Below are 14,530 nucleotides of genomic sequence, written 5' to 3' on the forward strand. Positions count from 1 at the left end.
TTATGGATCTATGTGTGCCTCCAGAGGGTTGCAAAACAATAGAGATTATTGGTAAAATTTCAAAAATAAGCCCCAAGTTGTAAAAAACACTGAATTATCATTTACATAATCTCATTTCTCTCTTACCCTCATTTCTGCCCTCTCTCCTTCACTCTTTGTCATCTCCTACACTTCTTTCTTTCTCGCTCTAAACTCTTTGTCAGCTCTTCCTTCTCCCTCTCTTTCTGCGTCTTCACACTCTCCATCCATTCTTCCTGTCCTTCCTCACAATTTATTTGCCTTCTCTCCTTCATTCCCTCCCTCTCTCCCCTTGCAGGCAGTAACCATCTTGCACAAAGTGACGCAATGGTTGTAATTGGCTGCCCTCTGCCACAAATCAAATCACAGCTGGCGCTGGGAGTGCTCTGGCGATTACCCCCCCCCCCCCACCTCACAGATCAGGGGCTAACACCAGAGAGAGTTAAAGATAGGCGAGAGGGAAAGGGTTAGAGACTAATTTTATCTACTGTGGTTTTTCCTCTGGTCTGCCCCCCCCCCCCCCGTGCCATTTCACCACAGCGATAATGGTCATCCATCGATTGAAGGTATTACAACAACAGTTCATTCTTAAGTGGCTCCTTTTCAGATTAGCACCAAGCTGATGAGATAGAGCACTGAGAGGGCGAATGATGATAAAGACCTATTCTGTTTTTAAAACATCAGCTGTCAGTTACCTTTCTCCGCCCTTTTCTGTCTGTCTTTCTCTCATTGCCTCTCCCATCTCCTTCTTTCTGTAAAGAGAAAAGAAGCTGATGAGATCTTTGGGCCTGTGAGCAATTGACTTGATATTGCATGGGCTTCCCAGACACTCCATCGACCCTCCATTCTCAGTAAGGGGTCACGCCTGATGTGTTCCTTAATTAGTCCATATTAGGCCTCTGTGTCTCCAAGAAGGGAACATCCATCTCCTTATTCATTTGCTCTTCTTGTCCCATTTATTTACTTAGTTGACTAGGCAGTGTGCTGTTTGGGCAGAGAGCATTGGTCGCCCCAGGCAGGGACACAAATAACATCTTATGCACATTAGTTACAAATCACCAATGCAAGGTGAAGATCAGAAAACAGAAAATAGGTGAGGCTATGAGAGGATGTGAAATGCAGTCAGCATAATGCAGTCTTACTGGAGAAAGTGCATTATTTAGCCCAATAGCTACCTATATTCTATAGATATGTTATTCTGTAAATGTTTTGCATTTTGTTTGTTTGTTGGTGTGTCCTTATGAATGGTTGTTGTTCTTGTTTTAATTATTATATGCACTGATTTCAAGATTTTAAGTTGTAACATGCAGTGCTGGGAGAAACATGTTACAAAGGGTTATGATTAAGGCCTTTACACACCGGGGGCGTGACGAATAAACAGCATGAAAATGCCAAGCACTTGCCTGGAATTATTTTGCATTAAAACTATTCATACCGGCAGCGATCCGAATTTGCGACACTTGTGACACTTGTTCAATAAAAGATTCATGCCATCTCGTACTAAAACTCACTTGGGGTTGGAGCTGTTCCAGTAGACAGTGTGTCTGTCAAATATGATCTTCACCTCTGCCCACACAGACACTCAAGACAGGATAGTCAGCAGCACCACCTCCATCACACACTTCTGTCCGAGCTGTCACAACATCAGACATCCAGGTGGAATCTCTCTCTCTTTCACTAGGATCAGGCTCTGCAGAAATCTTCTCTAGATCATTAACAGTTAAAAAACTGTCTGCGCTTCTTTGGACAAAAACAAAATCCAACAGGTCCACCATTAGGAGTATTAGGAGGAGATTTGATTTGATTCAGTGTTGATTGATTCAATTCAGTTCAATTTGATTTATATAGCACCAATTCATAACATTCATTGCACTTTTCCTATAGACTGTATACTCTTTATAATATTATTTACAGAGACCCAACAAATCTCACCATCAGCAAGCATTTGGCGACAGTGGCAAGAAAAAACCTCCTTTCAATAGGCAGAAACCTTGGACAGAACCAGACTCAATGGTGGGAGGCCATCCACCGCTGCCGTGTTAGCTTTTGAGAGAGAGAGAGAGGTTTTGAGGGGGGGGAGCACAATGCAAATTCCACGTAGAATTTTAAAATAGTATTAATGTAATAATTGATGTGTGTATTACAATATCTGTGTAAGTATTCTGTGCAATTATCCATTACATATATCTGTATAAACGACAGGTGTATATAGTGTTCATAGCTCTTATATTCTATTCTCTATTTCTATTTTGTTTGTATTTTAAGTGTATTTTTCAGTCTTTTTCCTGTACGTGTTGAAACTTGAGCTGCTGTAAACAAGCGAATTTCCCCGGTGTGGGATCAATGACATTTATCTTATTTGACAATGATCCCAGGTTGATCACTATACTCACATGATAGCTGAAGTCAAGAGCTCTCTATGACAGTTGGTCCCATGTCTGTTGCCTCTTTTGTTGCTGGATTAAAAGCCTTCAAACATGCACCAAGGTCAAAGTTCAAAGGTCAGTATTTCAAAGCAGGAGCCATGAAGAATCTTCATACTGACATATCTTACACAGCAACTTCACATTTTACAATCACAGGCTATAAAACGCTTTTTCTCAACAAAGATAGTGGATTCAGGTTACAGCAGACCGGCAGAAATTTGAAATGGAATGAAGCCCACTGATGGCAGACAGCCTAAAACAGGAATGGATCGCGCCGAGCCCACCCACAACATTACGTGCGCATAGCAGCGTCTATAGCAACCACCACAGCAACGCTCTGAGACCTGAGAGAATTTTTGTAATAACTAACAAAACTAAGGATCATATACATTCAGTGAACAAAGATTATGGAAAAAGATGTTATTAAAATAAATTTTAATGCAGAAACTATATTAAATTACAGGATTTTTTACTGAGAATAAAATAAATGTCCACCATTTTGGTTTTCACAAAAGAAACTTGGCAGTCACGTGATGTGGACGCAGACCAATAGAAAAGAATAGGACAAAAAAAAAACTTTCATTCTCATGAAGGAGAAATCATTAAAACTGATGGCTGTAACAATAACCTATTGTAGGCCTGTTGAATTATCAAGGATACTTTAGTGGGGTTTTTTTTGTTGAGAAATGATGAGCATAGTTGAAACAAAACCTTAACATAAGAATTAACAGTGAGGAAAATACTTCCGGGCGGTACCTTTACACATACATATACACACTTACACACACACCTCAAACGCCCAAGATAGCGTGGTAGCATAACTAACTAACTGATTGTTGTATGCGTATTGTGTTTAGAATAGACGATAGTGGTTGTTGTCTGAAGTTATTGATTATTAATCAGTGCTAAGGCTAAATAAACACTATTGCATCTTTAAAGAGCAGTTGCCTGTGTTTATTTTGTGTGTGTTTTGTAGTAACAGCTGGTTGTGAAGGTCAGTATTCAAATTCACCCTTCACTGTCCAATAGTATTATTAAATATCAGCATTTTTGAGTGGACAGCCACCTTTGAGACTGTTTTTATCTTTTGGTTATTGGTCTCTGATTCCAGGGTGGTGCCCCATAATTATGAATCCATATTAATAATTGTATCAATATTCATAAATATTGTTGATATTTTTCTAATAACCAAACCTGCCCTACCTGAATCCCAACAACATTCAGCCATTTGTTTCTATACACTTCACTCTAGTATGAAAATCTATCACAATGAAATGTAATTTTTGTTAAAGTTACCATCATTGTGTGACATTTCCTTAATGATCAGGGGCTAGTCTGAAAACTCTACTTGGTGGTGCCATCAAGAAAGGTTGGTCATCCATTATTTGAGAGTCAGCTGCAGAAATATTTGTATTCATGAGCAGAAGACAGCACCAGTGGTGGAAGAAGTACTTTTACATAAGTAAAAGTAGTAATACCACATGATTTACTTAAGTAGAAGTGCAAACGTATTAGCAGTAAAAAGTACTTAAAGTATTAAAAGTAAAAATGCGCAGTAGATGGCAGATTGGTCGAGGTGGAGCTAATTTTAACTACTTGGTACTGTTCTGTAGTTTAATCTAAACAAAAATTCAAGACACTGGTACTTGCCTACCATGCTGCGAATGGCTCAGGCCCATCCTCCATCCAGGACATGGTCAAACCGTACACCCCAGCCGTACATTACACTATGCTACTGCCAATCAGCATGCTACTCCCTCACTGCAAGGGGGACCCAGCTACTGCTCAACAAAATCATGACTGTTTGCTGTCCTAGCTCCAGCAGAAACTCTACATATTTTACAGATCTCTTATTGTTTCTAAATATAGCACTTGGGGCAGTTAGCCTTTATTTAACCAATTCTTTTACAAGGGAGACCTGGCCAAGAATAGCAGAAACACAGAGTTTTCACAGTAAATTAACAAGAAAAACACATAGATGGTTGATGTACTTGCATGATTCTTGCAATTTTTGTGTTTTATCCACATAGTTGAATGCACTTACACGACAGTCAGACCGCGGTGGAGGTCTCGCTGGGGTCTGGAAAAATCTGTTTTCTTGCCAGCTGGTGAACACTGAACCTTTTACCACTTTTGAACTACAACTGACTAAAGTTGGACATTTTATTGTGTTTTAATTTATCGACCTCCTGGTCCAGCAGGACAGAAGGACACCCAGAGTTTACTGATTTTCTGACTTCTGTTATTAAGCTGGACAAAGTGTTATTAGTCTGTGATTTTAAGTGACACCACAAATTGTGTAGCCACTGAATTTATTAATATTAGTGAGTCTTTCAATTTCAAGCAACGTGTCTCCGGTGCCACTCACATGGGTGGTCATACCTGTTGTGAAGACCTACTGATCAGTGATCATAAATGTATTTTCTATGATCTCTCTATAAATGCTGACCCTTTATGTGTTAAAATAACATTGCGTTCCATCCTGCCCATATTAAAGAAAACCAACCTAGATCCCGCTTTGCCCATGAATTATAGGTCCACATCAAAACTCCCACTTCTGTCAAAAATTTTTGAAGTTGTGGCCACTCAACTCACTGCATGCTAGAGGGGCACAAGGTTTATCATACATTTCAGTCAGGGTTTCAGAAACAGCACTCTACTGAAACTGTTCTTCTGAGGGTCTCTAATGACATTATAATGTCCTCTGATGCAGGTGAGTGCTCTGTGTTAGTACTTCTTGACTTCAGCTCTGTGTTTGACACAATAAACCATCATATCCTGATTACGAGGCTATGTGATTGGGTGGGCATATCAGGCCTTACTAGACTGGTTTAGATTGGTTTTCTTCTTATCTCACTGACAGAAGTTTCACCATCTCTATTAGAGACTTTGTGTCTGATTCCTCTCCACTGTCTTGTGGTGTCCCTCAAGGACTCGGTTCTGGGGCCCCTGTTATTCTCTCTATATTTGCTGCGTCTGGGACAGATCAGAAACAGATTTAATATTGCTTATCATTTATTTGCGGATGACATCCAACTCCACTTCTCATTCAAACCCAGTGAGGCTTTTAGATTATTTAGATTCCTAGACTGCCTAGGGACTGGACAGCAGAACGTTTTTTTACAGCTCAATGCTGATAAGACAGAGGTTCTGGTTGTTGCTCCACAAATGGTTGTCCTATGCATATGCATTTGCAGAGTATTGGGTCTCTTTCCTCTGCTGCCCACTCCAACCTGCATAAATTTAGGGGTAGTATTTGAGCAATCCGACACCCATGTTAAGCAGCTGACCAGATCTTGTTTTTTCCCCTTAAGAATTATTAGTAAACTGAGAGCTGTAGTTTCAACTGCTGAATTATAGATGCTTGTACACGCCTTTATCTTTCCTCGCATTGACTATTGAAACCCTTTTTTTCCCTCACTTAGCATGTCTGCTCTTGATTGTCTGCAGGCAATCCAGAATGCTGCCGCAAAATTACTCACTAGGTCACATAGACGGTCTCACATTAGCCCTATACTAAGACCTCTTCACTGGCTCCCTGTTGCATATATGATCCAGTTTAAAATTCTCACAATTACTTACAGAGCATTGCACAGTCACACTCCTGAATATGTGGCTGAACTGCTACGCCCTTACTCATCAGCCTGCTCTCTTAGTTTTATAAGCAAAATTTGCTGTCTGTCCCATGCACCCCATCTTATATATTTATTGTGTATTTATATCACGTACTATGTATTTATTGTGGATTCTCACTATGTACTGTATATCTATTGTGTATTTTATTACGTACAGTATATTTATTGTGTATTTTTCTTATGTACTGTGTTTTTAGTTGCACTTTTTTTCATGTGGCTTGGGTGGTCATTTCATCTCTTTCTTTCTTATATGCCAATGTTTTTGTGAAGCACTTTGTAAAATAAATTATTGTAATTTTATATAATTTTATATCATATATCACAGGAGTCTGCATGTCCTCCCCGTGTTACCGTGGGTTCTCTCCGGGTTCTCCGGCTTCCTCCCACCGTCCAAAGACATGCATGTGTAGGTTAATTGATAACTCTAAATTGCCCGTATTGAATGAATGTGAGAGTGAATGGTTGTCTGTCCTTGTCTGTGTCTGTGTTAGCCCTGCGACGAGTTGGCCACTGTGGGTGTACCCTGCCTAAGGCCCAAAGTCACTGGGATAGGCTCCAGTCACCCGCGACCCCTAACGGGACCAAGCGGTAGAAAATGGATGGATGGATGGATCATATATCACATGCTTTGTATATAAAATCTTAATCTACAAAGTAACTAGTAACAACTTGTAGCAGCTGTCAGATAATTTTAGTAGAGTAAACGGAATCTGAATCAGCTTTATTGGAATTTGACTCCAGTTTTTCATTGCTGTCAATGTACATACACTGAAAGAAAGACATAGAGCTGAAAACAAGGACAACAAAGCTGGACAAAGATAAACATAAACATTTACCTATCATGTACATACAAGTAGGTGTTTCTAACACTAAACTGTTAACTGTTATCAGAGTGATGGTGTATGGAAAAAAATGTTCTTGTGTCTGGTTGTTTTGGCACATGGTGCTCTGTAGCGCCTACCAGAGGGGAGAAGTTGGAACAGCTTGTGTCCAGGGTGTGATGGGTCTGCGGTGATGTTGCCTGTCTGTTTCCTGACTCTGGAGATGTATAAGTCCTGAATGGAGGGCAGGTTGGCACCACTGATATTTTCTGCAGTCCTGACTGTCCGTTGTAGTCTGTTCCTGTCCTGTTTGGTGGCCGATGCTAACCAGACAGTGATGGATGTGCAGAGAACAGACTGGATGATAGCAGTGTAGAACTGGATCAACAGCTCTTGAAGCAGGCCGAACTTCCTCAGCTGGCTCAGGAAGTACATCCTCTGCTGGGCCTTTTTGGTGATTATCTCTATGTTGGACGCCCACTTTAGGTCCTGGGAGATTGTGGATCCCAGAAACCTGAAGGTTTTCACAGCAGACACAGTGCTGTTGAGTATGGTGATGAGGAGCAGTGTTGGGGGGCTCCTTCTGAAGTCCACTGTCATCTCCACAGTTTTGAGTGTGGAGAGCTCCAGGTAGTTATGACCACAGCAGAGGGCCAGCTTCCCATCTGTATGCAAACTCATCACCGTCCCAGATGAGGCAGGGGATGAGCCGGAGTGGGTAAGGGGTGTGAATATGGGCTTATTAAACCTGCAGTTAAATACATTCAGGTTGTCGCCCAGTTGATGGTTCTCCACATTGTGGGGGAATGGTTTCCTGTAGTTAGTGATGTCCTGCAGGCTTTTCCACATTGACACAGGGTGTAGCGTCTCTTTGCTATTCTGACCCACTTCTGTAGGCCTCCTCCTTTGCCTGATGAAGCTGCCTGAGTTTAGCTGTAAACCACTGTTTGTTTGTTGTTGTATGTGCAGTAAGTTTTAGTCCACACGCACGTCCTCACAAAAGCTGATGTCAGTGTCAGTAAGTTCATCTAGGTCTGTAGCTGGAGCCTAAAAATACTCCAATCATTGCAGTCAAAGCAGGCCTGTAATTCCAACTTTGCTTTTTTGGTCCATCTCCTCACAGTCTTGACCACAGGTTTAGCAGATTTTAGTTTCTGCATATAAGTTTGGAGAAGAGGAATCAGTAAAAAGTACAATATTTCCCTTTGAAATGTAGTGGAGTGGAGGTATAAAGTAGCATAAAATGAAAATACTCAAATAAGTACCTCAAAATAGTACTTAACTACAGGACTTGGATGTAGTAAATGGACGTAGTTACTTTTCACCACTGGACAGCACAGGTAGCCCAGAAGACAAACAACAAACAGACATTGTGTTAAGGTTACTATGTTCTTTTTTAAGTTCTAAGTTCTTTCTGCTATGTGGTCCTCTCACACCAGGTTTTCGATAATTATGAAACTTCACTGACTATCCACATCTAAAGGATGAACGCCAAAATTTTACTTTCTAGTTTCTGAAAAGGCTACATTCTGCTCTATTTCAAATCTTACATACACAGTACAGTGTTTATTGTTTCCTTTGTTTTGGGCCGAGGAGTATAAAGCACAGATCTTTCATCAATGACTTGCCATTGTCCATTTCCACAGCTGATTCACGACTCAATTATTGGCTCATTAACACGCCATATCAATTTAAAGATTGATGGCCCAGAGACACTGAGGGATCAGGCATGAGATATTTGGTAGATAGTGGAGCATTTCTTGTAAATGGAGGTTTAAGGTGCCTTGTGGCTTATCTGCATCTAGTATATCGTGAAACAGATGGTAGTGATCAGGGGGACAATTCTACTACAAAGATAGATGTTTTATATATGGTTTATGTTTTGCATGTTTCAGAGTCAGGCAATACATCAAATAGCACCACATCCAGGTCCAGCACACACACACACACACACACACACACTCACACACACAAACAAACACACTAACAAGCCCCCCAGCAGTTATTCATGGATACCCAACAATGAAACCCCCTCCCCTTTGATCATTACAATAGCACCACTGCAACAGAATTTTCACTGTTTCTCTCCCTGAGAGCCCTGCCTCCACTATCAGGATACAAAATGTCACCTGGCTGACTTCACTCTGGCCTCATGTCTCTCACAGCAGGAGGTATTGGGCAATAAAAAGTGAAGAAGAAGTGAACAAGTGTCCTTGGTGTTTTTCTACGAGCAGTGATTTCGCTTATGGAGTACGGTCATCTCCAGAGGCCAGGTCTATGTTTTCTCCCACAGCTTTGGTTCTTATAACCATATAAGAAGGAGTGAAAGAGAGATGGAGGGAGTGCTTGTTAGGGGCTGATGGGAGCAGACAGAGAGTACAGGGGTTACTGTCAGACAGAGAGCCTCTCTCTTCTGCTTATCTCAAATTCTGTCTCTGTCTGATCATAGCCCTGACTCAACTCAAGCAAAGCGGAGAAAAGCTAGACCCCTTCAGCCATCTTCATTGCTTATACCCTCTCTTCTCTTCTCTGTCTCTCTCCCTCTCTTTCCAGCCATGCGACTCGGGGCGGCGTGCTGGCCTTTAGAAAGGCAAACTTGTAATCTGATAATTAACAATCTGCTAAATTTCTCAAAAGGAAAACAGTCATGAGAAATGTCTGCCTCATGCCTGTGAGTAGGATGACCTTTAGCTGAGGCTGGAATGGCAGGCGAGGCAAGGCGACTCACTTAGAAGCATTTAATTAGCTCTGCTCACGGCTGTGTGCGCTGCCAATGGACAGAGGAGGGAGGACGAGATGGAGGAGGAGGAGAGAGATAATCGGGGAGCGAGGGAGGAATGAGGAAGGAAAACACTCTAATTCCAGATGTCTCTTGTTTAATACTTTTTCTCCAATCTTATGCAACAGTATGTAACTTAGTAAGTGTGGAGTGAAGGTGGAAGAGGAGAGGAGTAGGATGGAAAAAGAAATCAGTAATGACTAGCCTTTATGGGTTCTGCAATATTTTGTATTTTTCTTGTTGTTATTGTTGACTCCACAGGGAGGTGAGCCTCTGAGGTCATGAAGAGCGCATTTAAAGTGTGACTCAAAAAAAAAGGTTCAGGACTCTCACCACCAAACAATTCTGTCCTCTTCTGTGTTTGTTCTTGCTCTTTGCCTTTCTACACCCAGGCTCAATTGCCTATCCACACACTAACCTCAGTTGCAGTAGAGGAACATATCAGGCCTTTTGACATATTCAGCAGCTTTCCCTTAACGTTCATCTGCTGTAAATAGAACAAAGCTTACAAAGCAGTAAGAAATGCTATGGATACACACTTTCTCTTCATTTTAAGGAAGCTCTTCTGCTGTTCTTTCATTCTCCACACAATCCTACTGTTGGAGTATGAGTCGATGAACCCCATGTCTCTATTTTTTTTATATATACTTACATACTGTATCCTATAAGTATTTGCTCTGTTATGACACAGTTCCCCCAACTGGGATCATTTAACTTTTTTTGCTTCACTGCTTTATTGCTTTATGACACACAATATGGAAATGTATTCCTTAAATCAATCAGAGCACACTGTCATGATGTCAAATGCAAATTGAAGCTTCACTGTGATTTATTGGCAGAGAAAAGGAATAATGTATCTCAGAAATCCATAAACAAAACAGCCAGAGGAAACCAATGGAAGTCAATTCAACAAAGTCAATAAAGGATCATTATTCCACCTCATTCCAAGCACACATAGACAAACGGTGAGTGAGATATTAGCATTGAGGCTCCAAGAAGCAGCCAGAGCTAATGCACTTAGAGGGTTAATCACTGCATTTGTATGCAAATATGTATTTAAGTGTGTCTGCCCTTATGGGAGGGTTTAATGAAGGTACTGGGCCCAGGCAGTAGGTGACATTCAGCGCCTGTGTAACCTCAGCGGATAGCTTCCCTGACGCTATTTGTGAATGTTAATTGCTTTTCAGCTGCCATCGCCTCCCCAGTCTCCACCTGTCCCTCAGTCCTGAGCGACATGGGACTCTCCCTGTCCTTTAAGCTGAAGCTGATGTTTAAAAGAGAGAAAATCCACCTAGGAATAATGTTTGTTGTGTTGGAGCATCACGCCAAAACTGACGCCTGTATGATAAAAGTGTCCCAGTGCAGAAGAATAAAAAAAAGTTAGAAGCTTCAATTATCGGAGGTCTGACCCCTTTGCTGTCTGGCTGTGTACCTGTTGGAAAGGATGGAGTGAAATCTTCCTCGTCTGCTCTTTCTTTTTCCTTTCCTTTTTCCACCAGCATGTGTGAAGAAAAAGCAACCAATCTATATCACAGAAATGAATCTGTTCAAATATAATTGAGTGAGAGGACCCTGCATAAGACTGTTTAGACCAGCCTCTGTATGTACATTTTCCAAATTCTTCTCGTCTATACGGGAGCCCTAAGAGGAAAATATGGAGAAAAAAAATATTCTGGTGATCCATTTTCTAAGTCTTATATAAACTGTTTTCTTTTCTGTGTTTATAACTTAAGGTGAAAAAAAGTTTTGCCAGGATAATCTTTCTAAGTTCCTTACTTTATTTTTCACCTGTGAAACAGGTGTTGTGCTTTGCTTCTTAGTTATGTTCTTCTTTGTTTCATGTTTTTCAGTCAGTGTTTCCTGTTTTATTTTGTTATTTCTCCTCTCCTTGTGTCAGTAACAACTTCCTGCCTTTGTGTGTTTCTCGCCAGTTTTTATTATCTGCCCTGCCCTGTTTAGTTTCACCTGTCCCTCGTTATTCCCCCCTCTGTAGAGTAGTACTGTGTAGAGTTTGTGTGACCGTTTGTCTTGGTTTATGTGCCCAGTGTTCCTGCCATTCTCCCAGTGTCTGTTCCTTGTGTTTTTGGACTGTTTTTCTTGGACCTCACCTGTTTTTGGACTTTGGATTTTCTGCCTACTCCCTGATGGATTTGCCTTTGCTTGGGCTGCTTCACTGGTTTTGACCCTTGCCTGCCTCACCACCCATAAGCCTTTGTATTTCGTCTTTTATTATTAATCCTCTAAACTGCACCAGCTCTGCTTCAGTTGTCTGCTATTGGGTCCTATTCCTCATGTCACAGGTTACCGTGCTTGCACCCAGTGTGATAGTGTTTAGAGTGCATAGAGAAATTAAAACGCACCTGAATAAAAACATGAATCCTTGTAGTCCTATTTAGAACATGGGGTAGTGGTGCACTTCAGCCTCTTGTGGCCGAAATGAATATTACAATAACAAACACTGATCCTGACAACAAAAAAACATTTTCACCTGCCAATTTTTTTCCCCCCTGTTTTCATAGATGAAAAAAAGATAGATCCTGATCGATCGAGAAACGATCCTGGCAACACTTTTTTTTCACCTATTCTAAGGTTCAGTGTGTAAGATTTAGGAGGCTCTATTTGCAGAATTTGCTCATAATATTCATAAGTATGTTTTCATTAGTGTATAATCACCTGAAAATAAGAATCGTTTTCATTACCTTAGAATAAGCCCTTTATATCTACAGAAGAAGCAGGTCCCCTTCCACAGAGTCTGCCACGTTTTTCTAAAGTAGCCCAGAACGGATAAACCAAACACTGGCAAGTTTCACAGCCACCATAGTTTCTCCAACATGCTTGGAAGGGGAGGGTGAGGCGAGCAGTATTCAAATTATTGCAAACTGAAATTTCATCACTAGATGCCACTAAATCCTACACACTGCTCTTTTAAGTCATAAATACGGGAGAGGAAACTATTTAGATCAGACTTAAAAAATCACCAGAATTGTTTTTTTCTCACTTGCCTCTCAGGGCTTCCATACATCCACCAGTACACACAAGAAGAGAGAGGAGGTGAGATGGGGAGAAAGGAGAAGGGGAGTGAAGATAGAGATCTTTCCATTTCTGCCAGGGAGCTTTGAATTGAGGTAATCCACAGAACTGTGAAAATTAAAACCTCATCTGTTTAAAAAAAATGCAAATAGACCTTTTGATTCAGCCGCAGAAGGAAATTTGCCCAAATCAAAAGATTAGCACCAATACTTATGGATTATGTTTCATTTTTATGCTCAGTCTCTTCACCCCACCTCTTTTCCTTTATTTTTTTTTCACTGTTTCTCCCTCTCTATTGCTTCATCCAGATTTCTGTCAGAGTATTAAGATCTCACTGTTTAACAGAGAGGTAGAAAAGAAAGGGAAATGGATACAGACAGAGAGGGAACAAGAATTTGATACAGACTCTGAAATCTACCTGTGATCTAAATTTGGCCTGTAATGAAGTTATCAGGTATAATTCATAAATACTCTTCTCAGCCTATTAGCAGGATTCACATTGGCAAATGGAATTCAACATGGTAAAACAGGACTCAACATCTTGTCTGATTCCTATGGAGTAAGGCCCAATCAGCATCTACATTTGTCACAAAGTATTTGCTCATAAATAAAGTGCAGAAATCCTGAATTTATCCTGGCTTGTGATTGGTTGAAAGTGACACTAAACATTTATAAATGTCATGAATCTGTGTTAACGCTATCCATTAAGTCTGGAGTGGTGTTTAATGGGCTTCGTTAAGTGGACAACATTGCTAAGTCTGTTTCATGGCTATCACCTTCTACAGCTACCTCTCTTTTTTTCTTTTGTTTCTGTTGCTTGCAGGCTGCCTTTCAGCTAGCGATATTCGAGCAAAAGCCATATAAATGCTAACAACAGCCCATTGATTTTTGTGTGTGTGTGGTCGTCTCTGATACATCAATCTCATTAACATGGGAAGCTTAGGGTGAAGGCCTCAGCTCGGAACAATAAAAGACGTAAATTCAAACTGTTCCTGGAACAAAATAATGCATTGCAGTGAACAGTGGTGTCCACAATCTGCAATTATTGGACCCCATTAAAGCAGTAAACCTAAATAGTAGTAAAAAAGAGAAGAGGAGGGGCTGGGTCAAGCATCAAGCTTAACAATGTGTGTGTTTTTTAAAAAGCAGGACACTGAAAGTTGTCACCATGGCATGGTGACCTTAGACAGAGAGTGCACAGGGATCAGTGTGTGTATCCATGTATGTGTAGATGGTTATGTGAAAACAGTGTCCTGACAACAAACCTTTCACACGTTATTGAGCCCAGAGAGGTATGTGGCTCTAGTGGGTTGTCAGGCAAGATACAGCTCACAACAAAGGAAGGTTAGATAAGGGACATGTAGTTTGTGGGAAACTGTTCCAATAACATTTGTAAATGATTCACCACAAAGCCATGCAGCACTTGTAAAATCCTAAAGGTATGGTTGCTACTTAAGTGGATTTAACAGCATTTGAAGAAGTATTTTATCAAAGAATGATATTTTTAACTTAAAACTCACCTGGTTGTCAGAAGCTTCTAAAAGAGCATTTGTGGCTAGTCATATAAGATGTTATGTTTCTCTACGTTCGTTAAAAGTTCTACTTTTAGTGAACTATCAAGACAGTTTGCGATTGGTAAATTAATTGATAAATATAAAGTACCTTGAGGAGAAAATCCATTGATTCCATTGAAATGAATTGATTACTGTAAGAAATTTTGCTGATATAAATGCTGCTGTGACCAAACCTAGACAAATGAAAATGTGTCTAAATGCAAATGATGAATGTATTGCATGTGTAACATCCTGTTATATATGTATA

General features: G+C 40.6%; 1 long non-coding RNA gene across 1 annotated transcript; it reads right to left on the minus strand.

Annotated features, from left to right (window-relative positions):
- Window positions 1-733: 733 nt before the first annotated feature.
- LOC122869787 lies at window positions 734-2,011 on the minus strand. Its single transcript, XR_006376413.1, has 3 exons — window positions 1,951-2,011; window positions 1,530-1,758; window positions 734-770 (listed from the first exon to the last, which is right to left on the minus strand). It is a non-coding gene; the product is annotated as an uncharacterized LOC122869787 (long non-coding RNA).
- Window positions 2,012-14,530: the final 12,519 nt, after the last annotated feature.

This window comes from Siniperca chuatsi, linkage group LG22, assembly GCF_020085105.1.
Source record: "Siniperca chuatsi isolate FFG_IHB_CAS linkage group LG22, ASM2008510v1, whole genome shotgun sequence".
Lineage (NCBI taxonomy): Eukaryota > Metazoa > Chordata > Actinopteri > Centrarchiformes > Sinipercidae > Siniperca > Siniperca chuatsi.